Raw genomic sequence first — 26,047 nt, forward strand, 5'->3', positions numbered from 1 at the left:
CACATCACCAACTTGAAAATAGTGATTGGAAATGGCAACTGGGAGAAAGTTTTAGACACATAGGATGGACCAGCCATAGCCACAAGTCTCTTAGACTGATATGTAGAAACCCAAGATTTGGAGAGGCAGTGGCAAATGAACAAGCCCACGCAGAATCTTCTTTCCCATAAACACGTGGGCACCACCTGTGGGCACTGCTGTGTACCACCCCTCCCATCCCATCAAAGAATTGTCTGTGACACAGCCAAGGATCTGAATGGGAAAAGGAGGTAATGGATATTCCAACTAATAGGATTTCCGGAGCAAAAGCAGAGGCCTCTGAATACTGACTGTTTCCTTGACGTCCTCTGCCACCCCCTTTAGTTGACACAACACCCAATGGCCCCCAGAGAGTTCCCACAGAGAAAGCCATTTCCGCCCAAGCATGTCATTTCTGCGTGCCCCGCTCTGAAGTGGGCTGCCCATCTGTGTGTGATCTGAGCTGGGGTCTCCAAAGTCCTAGACTCCCAGGGAAGAATGCAGATCAAAGATTTTGAGAGGACGGACCAGGCCAGGAGTGAGGGGAATCCCTTCTGGAAGGAAAAGGTAATCACTTCTCAAGACTTCATTTGCCTGAGTCAGTTAATAATATTCATATCTTCAGAACTTCTGCTAGTGGTGCTTGGCCAATTTGACTTTTTTGTCACATTTTAGTGTTTCAATTCAAAATAAAACCAAGATTATTCATATGACTATTATGTACAGAAGAAATAAGAGTAACTTTTAATGTGTGTTATGACTAATCTACTCAGTTTTCCAGTAAAACACACAGAATGACACATATTAAATTTAAAATTTTACATTAATGTTTCTCAAACGTTTGGAGTTTTGCTTTGCTTAGGATAGAAATGTTTGGTTTTTTTTAGGATAGAAATGTTTGTTGTTTTTTTTTAAATAGTTACCACTCCCATTAGACATATGAACAGAATATGGATTAGATTAGTCACAGGCTTGAACTGGGACAAAGGTAAGATCATTCAAGGTTAGATGAGATGGAGGCAGTGCTTTGCAGTGAAAACAAGTGCAGTAGCAAGTAGTCTGACATTTGGGCCCATGTACTGGGCTTGGACACACAGTGGCTAGAAAAACATGTCCTTTGCCCCCAGGGATGCCATTGCAGACCTCTCTGAAGCAGAAAATTAGAGCAGAGTAATACAACACGGTAATTCTACAAGGGGGAAGAACGAGGTGCTGAGCAGTCCTACGAAGGCCACCTTCATCAGGGGGCAATGTAATGACAGGCCAAGGGAGACCTCACCATGGGCTGCGAAGATGGAGTTCTGCGTAGACTTTAAGTGGATATTTAAGTGGCTGGGGCACAAGCTATGTGAGTGCAGGCCAGGTGTGGCGTGGTGGCTGCGGAGAGAGAAAACTCAAGAGACAGTCAAGGATGAGCTTCTGAAAGTCTTGAGTGCTAATAAATGTGAACTTTATTCTAAGGCAATAGAGAGCCAGCAGTGATTACGGGCCATTTATTTATTTCTGCATTCATTCATTAAATATTTACCACCTAGAACTTTTTATTTAACAATTATTTACTGAGCTCATAGAGGCACTGGAGATAAAGCAGAAATAAACAAATCGAAAACCAGACAGATATCCTGCCTTGAAGGAGCAGATAGGATTTATAGATACAGTGGGCAGGGAAAGCCTCGCTGAGAAGGTGGCATTTGGGCAAAGATATGAAAGGGGTGAGAGGGTGAGCCATGTGGATGGACAGCCAGGAGAAGAGCATCCGAGGCGAAGGGAAAAGCCAGGGTGGAGGTCTGGAGGCAAGATAACTGGGATGTTTGAGGAACAGCAAGGAAGCCCAGGGACCGGAGTGGAGTGGTCCATTGTGCAGGCTTCGGCTTTTATGCTGAATCAGAAGGGAAACCACTGTATTTTTCTGAGCAGAGACATGAACTGCCCGGGCTTCTGGTTTAAAAGGGTTCCTGGGCGTTGGGATGGGGCAAGGATAGAGCAGTTAGGAGGCTAACATACTGGGGGTGCCAAAAAAATGCACACACACACTTTAAGAGATGGTATCTATGCAGCAGTAGTTTGTGATAATCAGAAGTGTCTGGACGCTGATGGTAACCACTGTGAGCACCTCTTGTAATTGCAGAAGTCAAACGTGACTTTATATTGAGTATTACAATTTTAATGCAGTTTTGTCCTTTCTTAAAATGTGTATAAATTTTTTTGGCACCCTCTGTATAGTAACCCAGGAAGAAAAAAGGTGGTGACTCGGGTGGCAAGGAGACCAGTGGGTATGGTCAGAACTTGTAGGGAGACCCAGTAAGATTTGCTGATCAATTGGAAGTGGTATGAAGACCAGGTGGGAAGGCCAGAGCATGACTTCATATTCTGGGCTGGCACACCTGGGAGGATGGGTTGCCAGGAGCTGTGTTCCCTGGGAAAGCAGTTGGAGGAAGGTGAGGAATACGTTCTGGGAGAGCATCAGGAATTCTTTGGGATGTGTTCTGTTTGAAACACTGATTCTAGAGATACACGTTCAAAAACCAAATCGACAGATGTAAAAGTCAGAGTGCTGGGGAGTGGTGAAGTGTGGACACATACACTTAGGAATTTTTGGCCTACAGAAGGTATTTCAAAAGAGGAGAATGAATGAGCACGCTGAGAGAGTAGCGCCCAACACCGTTAGGCACCGGGCACCCCCATGGAGAAAAAGAAACTAAATCATTGGCCTCGAAGATCTCACAATGAAACAAAATAAATAAATGAGGCGATGCTATACAAAATAAGGATGAAAACTGCATCCGAATGGATTCTGGATGCCAAGTAGAAAACAGAGTGGAAGGGAAGACCAGACCAGGGAGTGACACTGTCCAGCAGGCTGCTGTCACAACTCTCCGGGAAAGTAATGTCTTGAGTTTGGTGTTGGCAGTGGGGATGGAAAAAGACTCGGGACACACTCAGGAGGTCGAACCCGCAGAACTAGGTAATTGTTTAATTCCACCAAAGTGCCTCATTCCAAAGACGTGAATGAAAACAGTTTTGGTGTTTAAAGGAAACGTCAGCAGAGTGAGGCTGCAGCATGTAGGGCGGACTTCAGGTATAATCCCAGCTCTGCTGCTCAACCCATTTGTAAGCTTGGGTGGATTTTTCAGTTTTTATTTTTTCAGTGTTCGTTACCTGTGAATGAGATAAATAACGACTGACAATGTTTTTATGGAGATTAAAGGGGGAAGTTACATATGAGTATAAGCTCCTAGCAGAGTTAGTGGGGGGCACTTAGTGGGTGTGGGGAGGGAAATTTTTCTTTTCCGCTATTCATTTTAGGTCCATTGGCTGGGGCTCTGCAAATTAGACTGACAAAAACCAGATTAATAGGAGAAAAACAAGCTTATTAATACACCCACTGGGCATACATCAGGAGAACTCGGTGATGAGTAACTCAAAGTGGTTGTTAGAATTGGGCTTATGTAACATCTTGGCAAAAAATAAACGTCTAGAGAAGTGACAGACAAAGAAAAAGGACTCTGAGCTTCTGGGGTTGACCACCTGTAGGAAGGCAGATATATGGGGAAACTGATGAAAGAGAAGGGCTAGTGTCAGCAAGGTTTGTTTTGTAGAATCCTCTGGTGCCACCCCGGGTGATGAAAGTCTAGAGTTGTATACTTTCCTGGTAGGGAGGAGACTGGGACACCTTTATAAATTTATGTCCTACTTTTAGGCAAATGGGGGAGGGCAAAGAGTTTTTCTTGTATCTGCTTTTTCTCACTTTTCTTCACGTAAAAACAATCAACATGCCAAAGCTGCATTTTCTGCTACCTATCACAGGTATTATTTCTTTTTCTATTAAGAAGTTTTTAAAAATCAATAAAATAAAATGAAACCAAAATTCATTAGCTCATACAACTAAAAAATATATATATCAACGGATACATTTTGCCTGGATGGAGGGTTTTCAGAGGTCAAGTTGACTTCCTGACTCACTCTGCTTTCAGATCTATCAGTTTTATTATCAGAGAGATGTTAGCTTGATAATGTGAGAACCTAGAGTTGTAAAGCTGGACCCTGGAAGTGTCAGGCTCCAACCTGTGAACTCTTTCATTATCACAGCTCCTTTTATCCTACCTCAGGTCCGGTTTGTTAGCGATCCCACTGCCCATGTCCTTCTGATACTGAGTTGGTGCTTTGATGCCTGGCCACCTCAGGGGAAAGAATATCTCTTTTCCAATATCTCCAGCACAATTTCCAAGCGTGACCCTCCCAGGCCCATCCTAGGACACACGCATCCATGACTGGACAGGAGGATGGAATTCTCTCATTTACCAAGGGCTGGCATCAGCCCCATTCAAACATCATAGAATAAGGATAAGGGAGGAACGAGCGGGCCCAAACACAGGTCCACTGCTTTAGTTTTTATTATTGGATTATACTTATAAATTTATATCTCTGCATACCTAGCCATCAGGCCCCCTTTCTTTTGATCTAGTGACCATACTGGATTTTATGGCTCAAACACTATGATAACCTGCAAACTCCTTGAAAAAAGTGACCTTGAGCTTGAGGAAAATTTGCTGAGTACACGTCCTCACCTTCTAGCACCATTCCTAGCCTCCACCCATGTACAAACCCCCTATTTGGTCTCCTTCCACAGTTATCCATCAAAACTGCCTTGCATTCAGAAACAAGACACTTCAGTTCCACCCAGCTTCCTAACAATTAAAGATGGAACTACTGTAGTTAACTACAGAATAAATAAGAGGATTCCTAAGGCCCTAAGTTTAGTAGCATGACAAATGAGGAAGCACACGGCTCTAGGGCTGGAGGGAGCTTCCCACCCAGGTCGAATCACCAGCTCACTGTTGGGAACAATTTACTTGATGCAAATGAAAAACCAAACATTTATAAACCAGCTAAACAAGAAGCTTAGAGGGAGAGTTCCTAGGACTTGGAAAAAACAAATTTTATTCTTAATGGAATTAGAAGACTGGAACTCTATCAGGACTTGGGACATGCACACATCTGGTGTGTGTTGCGGTCCCTTAGTCACTTAGGGAAGCCTTGACCAGTGTGCGGCTTTGTTTATGGGCCTGGCGCTATTGCCATTGGAAAACCTTTCCCTTCATTTCAGAAGAACATGTTAGAACTGTCAGTTCTACCTCCAAAATAAAGTTCCGATTTGCCCCCTCTATCTTCATGCCTCACTCTAGCCCACTCTATAGTCAGTTAACAGGTTTCCCTGGTTCTCCTTTTTAAAAATAAACTCTTTATTGTAGAATAATGTTAGAATTATGAAACTGTTGCAAAATGAACATTGAGAGTCCCTGTAGGTCCCTGACCTAGTTTCCCCAATGCTGACATCTGACATTACTATGCACATTTGTCAAAACAAAGAAACTAATATTACGTTACTGTTAACTAAACTTTGGGCTTTGTTCGGATTTGACTAATATTTACGTTGACGTTCTTTTTCTGTTCCAGAATCCAATCCCGGACACCACGCTGCATTGAGTCATCACATCTCCTTAGGCTCCTCTGCTCTGAAACAGTGTCTACGTTTTTTATTTATTTATTTATTTATTGTTTTGTTTTGTTTTGTTTTCTTATTTTTTAACCCTCAACAGTTTCAAGGAGTACCTGACATCAGGTATTTTGCAGTGTCCCTCAGTTTGAGTTTTCTCATGATTAGACTGAAGTAATGGATTTGAGGGAAGAATTCCACAGAGTTCGTGAAGTTCCCTCTTTATCACATAAGATCAGGAGCTGCTCATTACCGGAATGACCTCTTGCTGAGATCTTAGTCTGTTCAGGCTCCTATAACAAAATACCGTAGATGGGTGGCTTATAAACAACAGAAATCTATTTCTCACTGATCTGGAGACTGAAATGAAAGTCCAAGACCAAGGTGGCAGCAAATTCAGTGTATAGTTAAGGCCCACTTCCTGGTTCATAGACAGTTGTTTCCTTGGGTGGAACTGTTCTGTCTGGGGTCCCTTTTATAAGGGCACTAATCCCATTCATGAGAGTTCCACCCTAATCACATGCCAAAGGCTCCACTTCCAAATTCAGCATACAAATTTTTTTTAGGAGGGCACAAACATTTTGTTTAGAAAGCTGGTGACATTAATCTTTACCATCTGGTTAAGGGATTATCTGCCAGGTTTGTTCCCTGTAAAGTTACTGTTTTTCCCTTTTCCACACATTTTGGATGTGAGTCACTAAGTATAGACCACCCTCAAGGTGGTGGAGGTTGGGTGGAAGTTGGAAGAGGAACTGCCTCCTCCTACTTTTGACCCAAATGCAAATCCATTATATACACTGAATGAAAAAAATCCATTATATACACTTAAAAAAAAAAATCAGGCGATATTCTTATCTAATACTTTCAATGGCTTCACTCTGTCCTCTGGCAAAATATCTCATTCATTCTGTTTCTCCTCCCTAGAAGTTGCTATAGAATCCGCTGAAACTGATGTTAGACCCTCCCTAGTATCACTTTTTTAGATGTAGTTTTTCTTCATAGAGATAATTACATGAAGAGAGAATTATCTCTTCATAGAGATAATTACAAATTGTCACAATTTATTTCATTAATGTCTGCCTCCTCCGTGAGTCCCTAAGTATCACGTGATCAGGCCCCGTGTATGGTCATCAGTTGCACAACTCTCAGCATATACTGATTCTCATATATAGGCAGCAGAACCCAGCTCTGGATACTTAAGCAGAAACTGGTTGTTAGAAGGATAGTAAGTCATTGTTCACGTATTGTTGAGAGTAACAGTGCTGGAGAATCATGATGAGATCTGAACTTCCAGAAACAAATGCTCTAAACCATGCTGAAGAACTGAGATGAGAAGAACACCTCTGTCCTTACTGCTCCCTTATGGGTGTTCTATAGAGAAAACCTCCATAGTTGACCTTAAAAATACTCCTGCCATCAAAAGTTGGATGTCTCTGAGACCACCCTTGCCAACAAAAGGGATGCTGGGTGGTGCCTCCTTCCATAGTTGCTGATTTCCCCATCAAAGCTTAGTAAGGGTGAATCTCATTGGTAGGGCAGGTGACCTGCTTGTGACCCACTCTTACGGGGGCCTAGGGTATAGAACTTTTTCCATTCTACCTTTGTGAGACGGGATTAAGAAAGCTAGAAATCCCTAAAAACATAATAAGGGAATTCAAAAGGTGCTGAGTAGCAAGAAAATATGAAAAATGAACGATTCGTTAACATGCGGTTTGAGTCTCAATAAATATCTGTCAAAGGAAAGAAAGATTACAGGATTGCCAGACTTAGCAAATAAAAATATAATATGACCAATTCAATTTGAATTTCACATGAGGAATGGTTTTTTAAACATAACTATGTCTCATGCAATATTTGGGACATATACTAAAAATTTATTTGTTGTTTACCTGAAATTCAAATTTAACAGGGTGTTCTGTATGTCATCTTGCAACCCTAGGAAGTGAAAAAGGGAGAAAGGAAGGAAGAAGCAAAGGAAGGAAGGCAGGCAAAGAGGGAGAGAGGGACAGAAGGAGGGAGGGAAGACGATATCAGTCATGGTACCTTAAGTTTGTTCCATTAATTTTTGATTCATCTAACTCCAGATTTACCAAGGGAACATCTGTCTATAATTTACTATTTCATGAGGAACTGGCCACTGGGAAAAAATAAACTGATCAGATTGCCTGGAATTTCTCACCGTTAACTGACAAATTGGCTTTTGCTGAAGATGTGGTGTACCCTGAAGCTTGGTACAGGGAAGGAATGTACTGACTCCAGGGACAGTCATATTCCAGTCCATGTGACAGTTTGATTTTGCAATACAAATTAATAAGTTAAAATTCCAAGTTTACAGTCCATTCCCAAGAGTTTAGTTACTGTGATGCCAACCCTGAGAGATGAATCTGCTCTGCACGAGTCTGCTCACTATGAGGGATGTATATATATAATCATGTTAGCCGTGTTTTATTTCTTACACTGGATGGTAGGTCTACGGGTGCTCATTATCTTATTTTTGGTAATATTTGTATAGGGTATTTTCAAACAAAATGAAATAAAAGGCAGAGCGGTTTCATGGATGAAGGATGGATTTGCTTTTAGAAGATATCTGCTTGAGCCCAGATTAGCCACTGTTTCGTTTCCTTCTGTTTGACACTTCAGCAACATTGAGTTAATCAGATGGTTTTCCATTCTAGTTCATGCTATACTATTTCTTTCACATTTCCATGACTTAGTCTTTGCCCTTTGTCTTGGAAAACCTTCTCTTATCCTTTCCTACAGCCACTCCCACCTACTTATTTTAAATACAACCCCTAATCATCATACAAGACAATTCAGGAATTCTCTTACTGGCAAGCCTTGTCTTTCAGTCTCCCCTCCCACTTCTTACGGGAGGAGAGCGTCTACTTCTGCTTCTGCCTTATTTCTCTCTCTCCCAATCATCTGTGTTAGGGCCTCAGTTTCTCCCACCATATTGTGCTATGATTATCTTTTTGCAGGTCAGTCTTCCCACCAATGGGCAGTGCCTCAAGAGGAGGCCCTGAGCCTTATTCACTCCTCTACCTCCTGAATCTAGCAATAAGCCTAACCCGTGTTTACCCATCTGAATGGGCCCTAGGAAATGCCAGTCTCTGAGCCTTCGATCCCTATATTAAAAGTTGCTAGACACACACAAAGAAGTCTGGAGTAAATTTGCAGCCACATATTAGCTACTTAAAGCAAAGCTCACTTCTCTATATTACCAGAGCATCAAGAATAACCCAACATGCTTCTCTGAACAGCGAGAAAAGCAAGGCCCAGAGAGGGAAAGTAACCTGCACAAGAAGGAGTTGGGCGGTGGGGGGGCTGATTCAGAGCTGGAACCCAGGTGTCTTCCTGTGATGCCTGTTGCTGGGTGATGATAAGCATGTTGTCCAACTTCCCAGCCCCCTAATTCTTCAGCAAAATCGAGTGAAAGTGCTGTCCTTGGCATAGCCCCTCGGCCAAACCAGGCCTCCACGAGCAGCTTGTGGAAGTGTCCACAGTCAGGGGCCATTAATGTGGCATTGGCACATTTCCCAATGCTGACTCAACCTAGCAGGACTGCTGTTTCGTTGGTCAAAAATTTCACTGGCACATGTAGGAAGTAACATCTGTGGACGCTCTGAAAGCTTCCCCGAGAATCTCCTTAGCCTTGGCTACTGGAGGCCTTGGCCAAAGCTGTCCTTTCCATCTTCTGCTGACCTGAAGTCATTTGGTGTGAATGGAAACAGAGGAGCTGGCTCCCTACAAATGCTTCTTGCAAAAACAAGTTGCTTTCTTTTCAAGCTGTGGATTTCATTAACTAACTGGAATGGCCTTTATGGATTTGGCATCAGATATAAGCTTGCCCGTCTCCTGCCCCTTCAACATTTTGGAGGTAAAATGCTCTACCCTTGGAAGTTTCCAAGGCCAACCTGGAAGGAACATTCCAGCATGGATTTCCCAGACTGGCTGTCCTCTCTTTTGGAAAGTGTCATCCAATTTATCATCTGTCCCCCATTGCTAAGTTGGCAGGTGCATGACCAGTTCTAGATCATGATTCTAGAGGGAAATTCCAGGATTGCCCCACTTGGTTCCAGAGGGATCAGAATATGAACATTCTCAAAGCTACAAGGGCCTTTCAACTTTCCCCGGGTGAATCCTCCATTTTTACAAATGGAGAAACAAGACTGAGAGAAGAAGAACTCTGACGAGGTACCCACAATATTAGAACTGAAACTAAATGCAGATTTTCTGGCAGCCCACCCACGTCTCAGAATTTCAAGGAATTCTCAGACAACAAACAAATAAAAAATTGGCCTCAAACATTGATAATATTTATAAAAATTCCCCACAACTTTGTTGTTTCAGATTTCCTCTCATTCCCTCTTGTTTCCACTGTTTATTCATTTATTCCTAATTCTTCATCTTTGTTTCCTTTGTCTACAATTTTTCTTTACCCCCCTCAATTTGTCCTTCAAAACCCAGCTCTGTGAATTTCTGTGAAGTAAATGAAAGGGAGGGAGTGTGGCAGATTGAATTACTGGTCTCAATTTTTCATTCCCCTGTAATAGTATCAATCACCTACACTCTTGCTATGGCCTCAAGGTAGCTAGAATGCATGCTCCACTCCATGACCTTGGGATGTTCCCCTGTCATCTACATGACGTGACATACTTCTGTCATCACTGTGAGCACATGGCCTGGGTGTCCACTGCCTCCAGGGCTGTAGGATGAGACAGGAAGTGCAAGCCTGACACAGACCTATAGGTGGAAGCTAAACCGAGCAAGGCCCAACAGAGCCAAACTGATACCACCAGGTGTGCCTGGAAACTTCTGGAAAAGAACTTCTGCCTCAGAAGGGAAAAGTACTACCCAACTATGCATATGAAATATCCTTACCCCAAGGTAAAATAGGTTTCGATATGTATTCATTCAGTCATTCATTAAATAATCATTGAGCGCCACTTATAACAGAATCTAAGCCTGAGGTTCTTAACTCTCTGAAACTATATGCCAAGATTTGTCCAATAATGCATTTTTCTGAGGAAAAGGTTTATGGCTTTCCTCAGCTACTCAAATTGGGTCCTTAACTCCAATCAAATGAATAAAGGCCACTGGTATAGGATTCACTAGGGGTTTATTTGCCACAAAAAGTCAATATTGAATAGTAGTAGTATATGGCTGCTCGTCTATGAGTGCAGGCTAAATAAAAAGTTCCGCCTAAATCATTTGAATATTAGTAAAGGGTTGACCAGAGGGTTGCATTTTTAATGTGCTAATTACTAAATGAGCGCATTAGTCATCTGCCATGATCACCCAAACATACCATTTGCAGTTGACACTCTAACTATATAACTTGTACCCTAAAATTATAAGAAAAATACTAAATGTTTGTAAACACCATCTTAAATTTTAACTACCACCCTAATAATTTTGTAATTAGGACCCTAGCATCTTTCTGTTAGCACCCTAAAAACTTGCACTTTTGTAACTGTTTTCTCCTGTTACCCCAACATACACACAGACACAGACACTATTGCAGTGCCCCACAGTTCTTTCATGGCTGAGTTCTTTCTTTTTTTCTTGTATAGCATGATTTTAAGATCCTTTACTGTTCTGATTTCTCTGCTCTGCATTTCCACATTTGTCACGGATCTTAAACACATCAGTCAAAATTGACCAGACTCCAAATGCGATCAAATGCTTACTTTCTGCTATGAACTGGATTATATCCTCTCCCAAATTCGTACATTGAAGCCCTGACTCCCCCAGTGTGATGGTATTTGGGAGGTCATTAGGTTTAGATGAGGTCATGAGGGCAGGGACTAGTGACTGCTAGAAAGAAACACCAAAAGCTTGCTCAGTTTCTCTCCACCTTGTGATAACCTGTGATAGCAAGAAGGCAGCCATCTGGAAAAGTGCCCTCACTAGAAATGACCACGCTGGCACCCTGACCTCCGACTTCCAGCCTCAAGAAATATGAGAAAATAAATTTCTGTTGCTTAAGCTACCTAGCGTTTTGTTACTGCAGCCTGAGCAAACCAGCACACCTCGCTCCCACTCCCTACACAGTATCTAGCACGGTGCTTGGCTTTCATGGTGTGTCTGATAGACTGGCCCCTAGGATGCCTGCCTTAGGAGACCATTCTCGGTTTGCCCAGAATCTACACACTCTGATGAGCCCAGCAGGCCCCCGAATTCATGCCAGACTCTGCCACTGCTGGTCTGGATTTCTGGGCTTCCCATGCCTGTCTATCTATGCCAGCCTTTGGGGAGCCAACGGCTTCTTGGGGAAGGTACCACATGCATGAATAACATGACAAGCGTTTGAGTTGGCAGCCAGGGGTGGCAGAAGTTTCCTAGGAGGAGGCCAAGGGTGGAAGATTTCCTGTCTGCATGCAGCTCCTAGAGGCCCAGCCAATTCACATGGCTGGGCCTGGTGCTCTAGGACTCCCTGGAGGGAAGGTTTAGACACAGCGGGCATAATGTTCTCCTCGCAGCTGCTCGTCAACCGACACAGTTCAGTCATCTTTAGGACCCCTTCAGGAAGGACTGATGGATACCTGCTGTCACCTACTCTTCCCTGTTGTGTGCCTCGTGCTACTTACAAGAATAGGTGGGGAGGATAAGTGAGTCTTACCTTCAAAATGGGGATCATAGCAATAAAAATAAAAATACTGCTCAAGATTGTTGTGAGAATCAAATGAGATAAAGAGGTCACACTTAGAGGTCAAAGAGAGCAACCATTGCTGGGCACTGCTCTCAGAACTGGTAATATACTGTTTCCAATAACGCTGATGACACTAGGAGATAGACTATATATGTTACTGTACAGATGAGGAAACTGAGGCTTGGGGACGTTACCGACCTACAGAAGTTCACAAAGCTAGTGAGTGTGAAATTCCCTTCCCAGTGCTTGGTATATATGGAGAACTCCTTTTGTACTTACCAAATCAATAAAACTAACAGATTTTGTTTCTTAATTCAGGCTGACTTCCAAATCCATGTCACCAACCACTGTGCTGAATACTAACTCTAAACTGTAAAGTGCTGTTCACCAGCGAGGAACTGTTTCCATTCGGTTACTGGTTCTTATCTGCAAACTGAGTAACCTGTGTGTTGGATCCCAGCAGACCTTCTGGACCTCACATCCTGTCCATTCACATCTTTTGTGGGCTACAGATCTAGAACAGGTTTCTATGTGGGCCAAAAATAAAGGGCATGCTAATACTGACACTGTGCTGGAGGAGATTGTGCTCCAGAGGAAGGAGGGGAATAAGGAAAATGTCATTCAAAGAGAAAAGGTAACAACAGCCAAACTCACTTACTGAATGTTTATCTATGTCAGGCACTTTGTTAAGGCACGTCTTATATAGAGTATGATTTTAGCCTCGTACAACCTCATGAAGTAAGGATCCTGACTATTTCTTTTGCAGACGAAGAATCTGAGGATATTAACAACGACTCCATGCAATGTTCTGGTTCCTCGGAGAAGACAATCATGGTTAAGCCATGATTCCTGACTTGAAAGTCAAAATTTAGCAAGTCGCCAGCAGGATATAGAAGTTTTGCCAAGGCTTTGGACCTCGGGAGACCTGGGCTCAGATCCCTCCCTGTCAGGGAGTCCTGACAAACCAGAAAAAGGGGTCGCCACCTCTGATTCTCAGTGTACTCACATGTAAAAATGGGATGGTTATTGTACAATAATAAGATGTGAGGCAGCTGTAAAGACTAAATTAGATATTGTCTATGAAGTATAATTTACTTGGCACACATCAAATACTTGATACGTGTTCAGTTGACATTGTTATGCACATGTAAAACAACAAACCTAAACTAAACTAAGTCAGCAGATTCGAAGTACAGATGAGGATTTCACACAGTGAGTGTTTTCAAAGCAATGGGAGCCCACTTCCTTCAAGCTTGGAAGGGTGGCGGCTGCGATCATCACCATGGTGGCCTCAAGGAACAAATCACTGTGGAACTTCTCTTCTGCCTAAGGCCCTGGGGCTAAGTGGGAGCAAACAGAGAAACAAGGAGACCCCACGTCTCCCTTCCTAAAGTGCTAGCAAGTTAGATGACAGCATGTCTACGTGACATCTTAGGGTCAAGTTTATATTGACTTCTGGTTTGGAGGGTACAGTAATACTGCCTTATATATGTTTAGCACTTTCACTTTCATTCATGTTTAGCATGATTTCACTCCTGTGGCTCCCTCTCTGACCTTGTGAGAGCCCCATCTCCTCCTTGTGAGACGAAGTAATTCAGTGGTCAACCAATTCACCTGAGTGTTAAGTGGCAGAGTCAGGACTCAAACTCTGGTCTGTCTAACCCCAGGTCCAGTGCTGTGTCAGCTCCTAGAACGTGACAGTGAAAGTATTGCCTGGGTTGGGGTGGGAGGGATATTCAGAGAACGTTCCTCAGAAGAGGAGGCAGCGAGTCCCAATGACCCCAGGACCACAGACGTGTTCTGGTCGGTGGTATTGCTGGGCAGTGCTCCTCTTCAGTGGGAGCTGTTGTGCAGTGCTCTACGTTGGAACTGCTCCATGTGGGAAAGCCTTTTTACTCTACTCCACTGCAGATGGAAAGCAAGTGTTTCCACACAAATTATTTTTCTTTATTGATTCTGCAAGTGCTAGATATCCTGTTTTGAAATTTTAAGAAGGACCTTCATGGAGTGGGAAGAACCCAGGCTTTGGAATCAGAGACATGTGATTCTGAAACCAGTGCTCTGCCCCTTACCAGCTGCATGACTTAGGACAAGCCGTAAGACACTGAGAACCTCTGCCTCTTCGTCTTTGAAATGAGGTCAATGATACCTCTTGCGGGACTGTTGGGAGGATGAACTATTTAGTGTATCCAAGGTACGGAGATCAGAGTAGATACTATAAAAAAAAATCACAGTTTTTATCATTACTTTTATGTTAGTAAATTAATACATTGCAGTTCCAAAAAAGTTTGCTTTCTAGATCCAGTGACTTCACACATGTCGCCTTATGTTTATAATATCAGAGATTGCCATGCAGTTAGCTTGATTCACACCGTCAAAAGGAAAAGAAAAGCTATGTGTGGTGTTAGGAGGGGAGAAATGCAAAGAATTGAGTCAGCACTAAAAGGGAATTAACAAACAAACACCAGGTGGTACAATTAATTTCATAGCTCTCCATGTGACGGCTGGCATAGCACTCTCAGAATGTGGCACTGGAAGGGTGACTGATCGAAAAGTACCAAATAAATTAATGTATTATTTTTGAAAATCACAGAATAAGTTGTGGCTTTATGTTTCGCAAAGATTTACAAATGAGAGAAGTGTCTGTTTAACCAAAGTTGATATCTTATCCCCCAGGGAATAAACCTCACTGTAGGCAATGAAGGGTGGGGACGTGAGGTGAATTGGGTATGATTTTGTACAACATATTTACTGAAGAGATAGGAAAATCATACACAGAAGCGGGAGAGGCCTGCTTATGGTCCTACAGAAAATTAATGGAAAAGTAGTAGTAGGGTCTTCTGAATTACAGTCTTCTAGTTTTTCAATTGATCTGGGACCTTATCATTTATAAAAGTGAAGAACAGACACATTGTTAGAATCACCTATTCCCTAGGGTAACACTCCTTAAGGTATGTTCACTCGGACGCAGCACTGCTCAATGGTTGGAGCTGGGGTGTGTACACGTGTGCATGCCTGTGTGTGTGTGTATGTGTGTGTGTGTGTGTGTGTGTGTGTGTGTGGTGGGGGGGTGGTGTTATTTTAGTTTCACATGTTTGGAAATAATGGTAAAATCAAAGCTAAGCAGATTCCTTTATTACAGAATGTTGAAGAACTTTTAATAAGCTAATACTCCTTTAGCAATTCTAAAAGGAGTTTTTCCATCATCCGAAGGTGTTCATCAGATTGATATGCTGTTTTCATAAATTGCGCTCAGCATATTGACTCTTTTAGCATCTGCAGGATTGACATGATAATTACGTATCATATGAAAAGCTTTTAGTGTTTTATTTGCATCTCCTATTATATACTTAATTTAAGTATGTATCTCTAAAAGTTGAATAGCTCTTGAAATTCAGGTGGAAACCTTTGACAGTTGAATGCTTAAATAAATCACATCAGTTCTCTCAGCTTTCAACATTTTATGACCTACTTCGAGAGATCTGGCAATGTCTACTACCTTAAATTGGATCGTCTTGTGACTGTCAATCTTCTGCCTTCATAAAAATGTTTCAATGCAACATCGAAGAGTAATCTTTTATAAGCAAAACTTGAGGATCTAAGTTCAATTCAGGCACCTGAGGTACAACAACTGCAAATAACTCCACTGACGTGACCATCCAATAAAAAGGTCTGATCCATGCACAGCTGAGTTTGCCCAAGCAAGGCCTGGCCGTGAACAAATATCATTTGACATTGTGTACCATGCAGCCTCATTCAGAGACATTAAAATGGGGGTGGGGTATATGTCAGAGTTAAGGAACTAAACATTTTGCAGCTGTTTTATAGACCACACTTTGGGAAGGGCTGTTTCCCTAAGACAAGGAACAAAATGCCCTAGACTCTTGCCAGGTTTTCACCACTGTGTAACCATTCCAATTTGAGACTCACATATGTCTTAGTCCCTTCAGGCTGCCTACCAAATTACCATAGATTGGGTGGCTTATAAACAACAGAAATTTATTTCTCACATTTATGGGAAGTCCAAGATCAAGGTGCTGGCAGATGAAGGCTCACTTCCTGATTCAGAAACAGCTGCCTTCTTCCTTCATCTTCACAGGGTGGAAGAAAGGGGAGACCTCTTTGGGGTCTCTTTCATAAACTCACTAATCTCATTCAGGAGAACTGCACCCTCATGACCTAATCAGGTCCCCAAGATCCCGCTTCCTAATGCCATCACACTGGGGGTTAGGATTTCAAAATATGAATTTGGGGGTAACACAAACATTCAGCATATAGCAACAAATATTCAGATAAATCTTCAGCTAATTTCTCAAAGGCGTTCTTATATTTCCCCAAGTACAACCACCTTTCCTCTAAGGACTCAAGCTACCCTGTTTCCCCGAAAATAAGACCTAGCTGGACCATCAGCTCTAATGCGTCTTTTAGAGCAATAATTAATGTAAGCCCTGGTCTTACGTTATATAAGACCCGGTCTTACAGTAAAATAAGAGCAGGTCTTATATTAATTTTTGCTCCAAAAGACGCATTAGAGTTGATGGTCCGGCTAGGCCATATTTTTGTGGAAACACGACATTTCGAGTTTTAAAGTGAGGAAAAAATTTCAAGATTTTAAGATCTCTGACACTCAAAAAGTATGATCTAAAAAACACAGGAGATAATTGAGAATGTATGCTCTAATATTAAAAGTAATATACAAGTCTGTTTTTATTCTTAAATTTTATTTCACTTTTTCATTTTTAGAATCTTTTCATTCATTTTCCCCACAGTTCTATTTTCCTTTTTGTTCAGCTGACATATCTGAATGACATTTTAAAGCCTGTCAAAAGACGGAAAATAAAACATGATTTTAATTAAGCTCAAAAGAGTGTTTTGCCAATTCCAAGTTGTAGTTAAGAAAGTTAGTCTTTCATTTTAGAGAGGGAAAGTGGAAGTTTACAAGTCTATTCTATTCTTGCTCTATTAAGTCAAAACAAGCCTCTCCCTAGCTGAAAATTATTTATCTTCCTCAGTCAGAATCCTGTATCTGATAATGGCCCCAGGGCATTCACTGTGAAGAAAATGGGAATGACCTCCATTAAGGATTGTGTTTTAAACACCACTAAGTTTCTTCTAAAAACCTGAAAGAATTTCCCTACTTACTTGTAGTGGGTTGAATGGTTCCCAGGCCTCCACCGCCTCCCCACAAAAAAAAACATGTGTCCATGTACTAAACACACAAAACCTGTAAATGTGACCTTATTTGGGTGTGTGTGTGGGGAAGGTCTTTGTAGATGTAATTAAGGTAAGGATTCTGAGATAAAATCATCCTGAATTAAAGGAGTGGACCGTCTTCCAATGACAAGAGTGGGAAAACTTGCTGCCACAGCACAAGAAATGCCAGCAGCCGTGATGGGAAGCTAGAAGAGGCAAGAAAGGGTTCTCCCTCAGAGCTTTGAGGGAGAGGCTGACCCTGCTAAAGCCTCGATTTCAGACTTTTGAACTGCGGCAGAATAGATTTCAACCACCAAATTTGTGGTAATTTGTTATGGCAGCCATAGAAAACAAATACACTATTCGAATGCTCAATGTCTTCCCTTTTCTGAAATCATTGGGGGCTAATACTACAGGCTGAAGAATGGACTCCACTAATGTGCGGACAATGCCTTCTGTGTTCAGTGATTTTATTGAAGAATGGGGGTGGGATAGTCTTTCTGTTCTTCCTGAGATTGTTGGGAGGGCTTTTCTAATAAAGCACATCGTGAAATGGAAGCACTATATATGAGGTAATAATAGTTAAAGCCTTTTTCTGTGCCCTAAAAGTTAGTATAATACATCGTATTTAACTTTGTCTTATTTGCAATTAATCAAGTGTTCTTTTTAAAATTTCCATTAAAAGACTGAATGTGATGAAAATGCCTGATAGCTTCCATTTTCCTCACTGTTCCTCAGTTTTCTCATCTGTAAAATGCAGGGGTTGAATTGTGGATTGCTATCATTATCAGTATTATCATTATTATTATTGTCATGCTTATCAACATGCTAACGATGAAGTGGAAACCCAACACTTATAGTCTGAGTAATTACCTACCCTGTCTAAATTTAATTGAGCTTGAGTCTTCCTAAGTGAAACAGCCTAGGTACCCATTATGTATGGAGAATCTGTTATAGTCTTTCTTCAGACTCCTAAGAATGACAGCTTCATTGTGTTGTAAAGGCATCTCAGACTTCAGAGCCAGACAGACCTGAGCTCAAATCCTTATTCAGTAGAGAATTTGCTTTGTAAACAGTGAACTTGCTGGTAGTAGTAGATACATCTTAGATGGTCTGTTCAACCTTTCTTTTCTTCTCTACCTGCATGTTGAGAGTCCCAGCAACTTGAACTAGTTGGAGGTCACAGATGATTAAAACAATATTGAACACATAATGCAAGCTGAGCGATCACAGTGCCGTTGTGGAGATTTAGAAAGTGACCAAAGAGAAAGAGAGATGAATTCTTTTCCAGGATATGAAAACTCAAAAGTCTGGAGAAGGATGGAGGAAAGAGGAAACAAAGTAATGAGAATGAGATGCAAAGTAGAGCAAAAAGAAAAGGAGAGGGCTTCTGTTTTCTCTTTATTTCTTCCACATTTTTTTTTTTTATTATTGTCATGGTCCCTTTACTCTCATATAAAGATAAAACAAGACAACACAGATGACTACATTTGTATTTGGATCATGGGAAGGACATCAAATTTTTTAAATAAATATATAGGGACACAATTTTGTCTATTCTCCAAGGCTTAATAAAGCCCATGGATTTCATTATATGTACTTTCTTTTTTTTTTCTTTTTTTTTCCCTAAGACCTTTAACTAGGATTAAAAGATATCAAAGCATTTAGTCAACCATATTTTGTCTACATTAGTCCAAATGAGCAGATGTTCCTACATACTTCTCTGAAATTGTTTTGATATGTGCATGCATCCTTGCCTACTAGATGGATGGTTCTGCTTAGTTTGGTCAATTGCGTCAAATAATCAATCAGTCATTCAGTCAAGCAACCAACTGGCCTTTTCCTACCTTTCTCCCTTCATCAAATTGGCTTATTTGATTATATTGTTCGTCAGTTTTACATTTATTCTTAATGTATTTTCCCTTAAATAGAAGACTTAGGCATTACAAGGCATAACATAATTTTCCCAATGCAAAAATAAGGATACAGCAAGGAGTAGATTTGGTATTTTCTGATTTTCGGAGTAGTTACTTTTCGGCTACAAATTACGCACGTGTGCACACACGCACACATGAGACAGAAGCAACTCCTTTTGCCCTGAAGTACATCAAGTTATCATCACTTTACGGGTAGGGAAACTGAAGTTTAAAGAGAAGTACTGACTTCTCTGATGTCGCAGAGCATTAAGACACAGAGTACCTGAAGGGACCAAGCCATACACCACATAGTCTGGATCTGCTGTTCAGAAACCGTACCTACATGACAGGAGCCTGACCAGGGGATCCAAAGAACACAGTTTTTCCGACAAGATTGAACAATCGAAACTTATGGTGGACAGTTTCTGATAAAAGAAGGACTAGAAAACTCATTCCTAAGAGGGATGGTCTCCTGTGTGGCCCAAGCATAATGTGGAAAGAACGTATGGATGGAAAACAAACCGGAACAAGGAAGGCTGCTCCCTGCAGCCTGTCTCCTTTACCTTTATTGAAAAAAAAAAATGAAAACATAATCCAAGAAGCACCATCTATGGACAATGAACTGGATGGGCCATTTGCCTAGAGCTACATAAAATAACCCAGAGCTTCTGTTGACTTCTAGCTACTTCACATTAAATTAATGTTTTCTCCAATGGTTACATGAGGCAGAAAACTCCTTGAGTCAGGGACGCTGTCTTCTTTGCTATGTCCTTGGGGCTCAGCAAAAAGACCACCAGAAATATTTGTAAGATGCTGAATAGATGGTTAGGTAGCATATTCCTTCAGCTTCAAAATTTCCTTGCTATGAACTTTAAAAGGTCTAGTTTAAAGGTCATATCCTCAAATAAGGAATTATTTTACTAATTTACTATAGAATTCCTTATTTTACTATAAGGAATTTACTATAAAAAATGATTTTACTATAAGTTCTTATTTTACTATAAGACCAGGTCTTTGATATGATATGATATGACAGGACATGACAGTAACATAACATCACATCACATAACATAATATACCAGGTCATACATAATATAATATATAATATAATACAATGTAATGTAATACCAGGTCTCATATTAATTTTTGCTCCAAAAGACGCATGAGAGCTGATGGTCCAGCTAGGTCTTATATTTAAGGAAACACGGTAAAATGTATGGGAACAGGTTATTATAAGTAAGGAAAGAAGGGATAAAAAAGAAAGAGAATGAAAAAGAAAAAGAGAAAACAGCCAAGAGTTAACCTGAGCACATTAAATATACGTCATTACTGTTGGAAAAAATAGACATATCCCACAAAACCCAAGTGCATAGTAACCGACATAAATATTTTTTTGCAGAGATTCACTCCATCCTGGGTTTATGTCTGTTTATGGCTGATGACAGCTACGTCTTGGCCTAGAGGACAATCTTCATTCACATCACCCAGCTGGGCTGGTTTTAATTGCCTAAATATAATTCAATCGTTAGAGTTTGTATTCTTAACTAGGTAATGTCAACACTGGACTTGGCCAATGGGACGTCAATAGAGAGACAGCTACCTCCTTCTGATACTTTCTCTTAAGGTGGATCATAACCAGAACCTTCTACTGACTTTTTTCTTGCTTTTTTATCATCTTTGTTTTTCACAGGATAAGATTCTACAAAGACCAAATATATTTGTCGATTATTTACTTCCCTCCTTCACTCTAATTTCTAGTAATCAGAAAATATTTAATGTTAATTAAATATTGCCCACTGTTAGTATTTTGATCTATGTGTAGGGTACTGGAATTTATTGGCCAAATACATTTTTATTCTCACAATAACTTAAGCAAAGGCATTTTTCTGTTCCTCCCAAACCCCGCTACCACCACATTTTATAGATGAAAATTCTGCCACTTAGGGAGTTAGATTAGTTTACTCCAAATCCCAAGCCAGAAAACGACAGAGCTGAGATTTGTGTGTAAGTCTTTTGGACTCCAAAATGCATGTTCTTTTTTATTGCTCCGCCATAGATGTTTTGATCCTAAATGTGACATAATTCCTTAATGAAAAAACTACAGCAAGTATTGTCTGGAACATTTTCTTTAGCACTTATTCATAGAGCTATTTGGTAATAAAAACTTGCCACAAGAAAGCCTTTCATCAAAATTATTAACAACTAACATTTAGCATGCTTTACTCTTTTCAAAACACTTGACAAATACTTTCTCTTTTAATCCTTCAACAGCTGCTTAAGTGGATAGGATAACCTGTGACGCAGTGACAAATATACCCTTAATCTCAATGGCTTTACAAAAGAAAAGTTTATTTCTTACATATGCCAAATCAGATGGGGGACAGGCAACTCTTCTAGATAACATTTTATGTGATAATGTAGGCAGCAAGGGTACTTCAACTTGTGGCTCTGCTATCAAGACACGTTTTTTTCTTGATTGCTATAGCTGGGGAAGAGAAAGTAAAGAGAACTCACCCTTGCTGCTAAAAGCCTCTTACTGGCAGTGACATTTGTCATAGTCCATTGGCTCAAATTAGTCACATGACCTCAGATTAAATGCAGGACAGAGAAGAAAACCAGATATAGTTAGTATTAGTAATTTCTACTACAGTAAGCTTGTATTTTTTCTTCCATTTTACATAACTCTACCTGATGCTTCCCTGAAATGTCTGGATTGCTCAGTAACAGAAAGAATTGAGTCCTATTCATGACCTTTCACAAGTCAGTGCATGCACCATAGTTATTTACTCTTTTCCACAGATGATCGGAGTTGCACATTCATAAATGTCACTGCCTTTGTCTCCTTGCTTTTCTCTTCTTTCTTTTCACCCCCAAGATCCCAAAATATCTTATCGTCACCATCTGTCTTCGGGCTGCCCAGTCAGGTTTAGCCTGGAATCTCAGTTCTTTAGACTGGCTCACCGACAGCATAAATGAAACTCTAGTGCTATATTAATAATCTTTCATTGCATAACACTGATGTGTCACTACCTTTTAAAAAGTCTCACAATCAAGAGAGATTGGGGAGAAATAAATAATGTGAAGAGAGAAAGAGCCCTATCTTCCCACATACAAAAAGAGAACTAAAATTCAGTGATTTGAAGGCATTTGCCTAAGGTCACAAAGCTGTGCAGTGTGTCTGGTGTGGGGGTGGTGACATTTATGAGCAGAAGAGGGGTGGGCAAGGAGGCCAATGAACTTTCCACTAAATCCTCTTCAGCAATATTGTGTTCCGGGAGAAGATATACACGTGTAGTTCATCTTTGTGCCTCTCAAAAGCGCCACCATTTTTTTGGTGGAAAAATGAAAGGACACCTTCCATCATCATACACGATTTCCTTCTCTTGAAGTTCCACTCACATATACTAACCTCTACCTGGTGAGGCAGTATCATCTATTTGCTTATTTTTTTTTAACAAATGTTTGTTGAACAATTACTATATGCAGTATTTTAGATGCTAAGGAGACAATGCCCACTAAAATGACAATCCTGCATTTTTTGAACAAAAATACTGTCTAAAACATCGCTACAATCTGCAGTTCAGCTCTTCCCACTCTGATGTATCTTAATTCACTCCTGAAGACGCACTGCTGCACGCTGACACTTGTCACTCAGTGCTCCTCTCCCCTTATGATCTATGGTAGGACACTGCTGTTGCCCTCCCCTGTCTGCAAAAGAATCCAGGAATTCCCCCAAATTAACACAACAGTAAGCACAATTAGACTTACTTAAACTCAGAAGAGACATGTTTTTCTCATGAAGTAGTGGAAAACCTGACATCATATTTATACTCAATCCAACTGCAGTCGGATTTCTAAAGTTGAGAAGTGAAAATGTCAAAGACAGGAAAGAAGTGTTATCCCCATAGCTCTGGTGCTCTGAGCTAAAGATGACTCCTGGAAGGCTGTGTGTGTGTGTGTGTGTGTGTGTGTGTGTGTGTGTGTGTGTCCGTCTCTCAGATTAGTAACCAGCACCATGAACTTAGAAATTAGAATATGATCGACAACCAGGAAATACGGACTAACCTGAAATGTGAATTCTCTTTGGGTGGCTTGGACATTTTCTTGTAACATGTACATAAATAAAAGTAAACTGCAGACAGAAGGGTTCTTTTTGTTTGTCTGATGAATTCTTTCACATAGCATTTTTTTTTTAAGCTTTCTGGCTTCCACCTTGCCATGGTTAAAATATTTATAAGCAGGCTTCCTAGGAAGCTTTTCTGGGAAAGGAGTCTTAGATTTCAAATTATGAAATTTGCTAAGAAGTAGTTTAAGATTTCTTTTTTCCTAAATCAAGAAGTTTATCTATTAGTAAACAGTATACATTTATATCATTATTTCGTATCAGTAAAGAAACAATGTACTGAATTAAGGCATTGAGGAAATTCATTAGTAGTTTTAAAAATGCATCCCTTGTTTGCATGTTCTTTTTCTTACCGAGTCAATTTCTCTTTCCTCCTCTTTCTGGCTCCTCACTGTGTGTCCTCACTGAATTTTGAAAATTCTTACCTAGCATCTCCCATGTGCCAGGTACTGGTATGTCCTAGAAATGAAGTTCTTAGGTAGCTCGTGATTTTACTAAAGAGCAGGTAATGAAGCGACAAGTGTGTGAAGTGTGACGGGGGTGTCATGATGAATGGAGAGAGGAACCCCTGTCTAACTCTGTTAAGGAATTTGGGGAATTATTTCACAGAAGTGCAACTCATATTGTGTTTTGCAGGAGGAACAGGGCTGTCTGGCCGAGAGAGCATGAGGCCACGGCAGGCAACTGATACTGCCTATATATGTTCACAGATTCAGGAGAGCGTTATGGCTGGAATGCAGGGCAGGGTGAGTGAACTGCCCTGGGAGAGGAAGCCATAGAGAGAGAACAACTGGGACGAGCATGGCAAGCCATATAAGGAAGGTGTTATTTGTGACTCTGCGTGTGTATGTTGGCCTCTCTCTCTTTCAACCTATAAAATTAAAGCAACAGAGAAGCTGGTTATGTTTGAAAACAGGAGGTCGATGTGATGTGTCCGTGTAACTCTCAAATGGCACACACCTGCGTGAGGAGCTCTGTGGCTTCCTAGAGAGATTCTGTCAGTTTGGTAAATAAAACGATTTGCCGAGCTCTACTGAGCACTTCTTACTATACATCCAGCACAGAATCAGAGGTTGTAGAAGTGAACTAGAAAACATCACGTGAGTTATCTTCAAGGCAACACATCTGTTGATGATCAATGCTGTGCAAAGCATTATGATGGGAATAGGGGATACAAAGATAAATAAGACACTGTCCCTACATCTAGAAACGTCAGAACCCCAGGCATGGGATAGAGGACATGGAATGGCTCCAATGCCTTCAATTACTCACTGCATGTGTTGAGTTTCTACAATATGAGACTCAGTGAGTTTCAAACAGGGAGGAACACTTTAACTGCATCATTTACCGACAGACCGCCTGTCTTCTAGAAGCTCCTGGTGTACGGCCTAAATAATGTACGTCAACAATAGACATGTAAGGAGAATTATAGACAGAAGGGCTTTGAAAGAGTTGCCTTCACGATAATTTGGATGAAGGGAAAAGACTGGATATTTATTGAGCATCTTCTAGAAAGCCAGAAGTTTTACAAATACAATCCCGGAATATTCACAACAATTAACCAAAATTCACATCCTTATCTCCATTTTATGACCAAGGAAATAGCTTTAAAAAGTAACCTGCCTGGCAATAGGCAATAACCACTACTACAGGTAACGGCTTGAACTTAGGTGTTTCTGGGTATGTTGTCATGTTTGCCTCCCTCTATCTGGGCTATGTGGAATTCGGAAGAGCTTAGACAAAGATGGGACATTCAAGAAAACCTGATTCTGGCATTCTCATAAAGACACAGCCTCATGTCAGAGACTTGGTTCTTCTGGTAGAACTGAGCGATCTGCCTCATTGTCCAAAGAGATAAAACTCGGATGAAAACAGAGCAGTGGAAACTCTCAGACTTAATACGTTCAGATGGCCTTGTGTGCGGACATGAGAGTGCCATGGCATGTAATGTGTATGTATTCTTTCTGGCTTGTGTGAAATCATCTGGCGCCATTTGTATGGCAGGAACCAGTTTGCAGTCATTCCTATTTGTTTTCGGAACATTTATAATAACATTGGATAAATTAATATTAGCCCGTGTGCATTGGTCCTTGCCAGGGAACACATTAACAGAAATCTCCAGTCCTCTCAAGCACAGTTTTGGTTGAGAAAACTTATCATAGTCTCTGGTATTAAAGATGTTAATATCTGAAAGCTTACGCTATGACAAGACAGAGTGTACGTAAATGACTTATTTTGAAGGCCTGTCACTTTCAATGGGGACAGAGCCATGAGAGGCCTTAGAGAAAAAAATAAACTTGGGATTGTAAATAACGCCTGACCTGACATTTCCCTTGTGGGGACGCCGGTAATGGGGCCCAGCTGCCAACCCGATGCTCTGTTGAGCTGTGAGGGAAAATAACATTTTTTCAAACCGATATTGTGAATTAAGATCTATGCTGAATGCCATTTGTTTTTGTACTTTACGACAATTCAAACCAGATTATTTTATACGAAAGCCACAGAAAAACAATCTCTGCTGCCAGCCCCCATCGTTCCTCCCTCCTGACAATTCTGCTCTTTTGTTCTCAAAATACAGGTTGCAAATGGGAGTTATGTACACGGACTGAATTTTTCTGACTGAGGTTGCATGATGAAAAGCTTTTCTA

The sequence above is a fragment of the Rhinolophus ferrumequinum genome, chromosome 12 (assembly GCF_004115265.2).
Source record: "Rhinolophus ferrumequinum isolate MPI-CBG mRhiFer1 chromosome 12, mRhiFer1_v1.p, whole genome shotgun sequence".
Taxonomy (NCBI): domain Eukaryota; kingdom Metazoa; phylum Chordata; class Mammalia; order Chiroptera; family Rhinolophidae; genus Rhinolophus; species Rhinolophus ferrumequinum.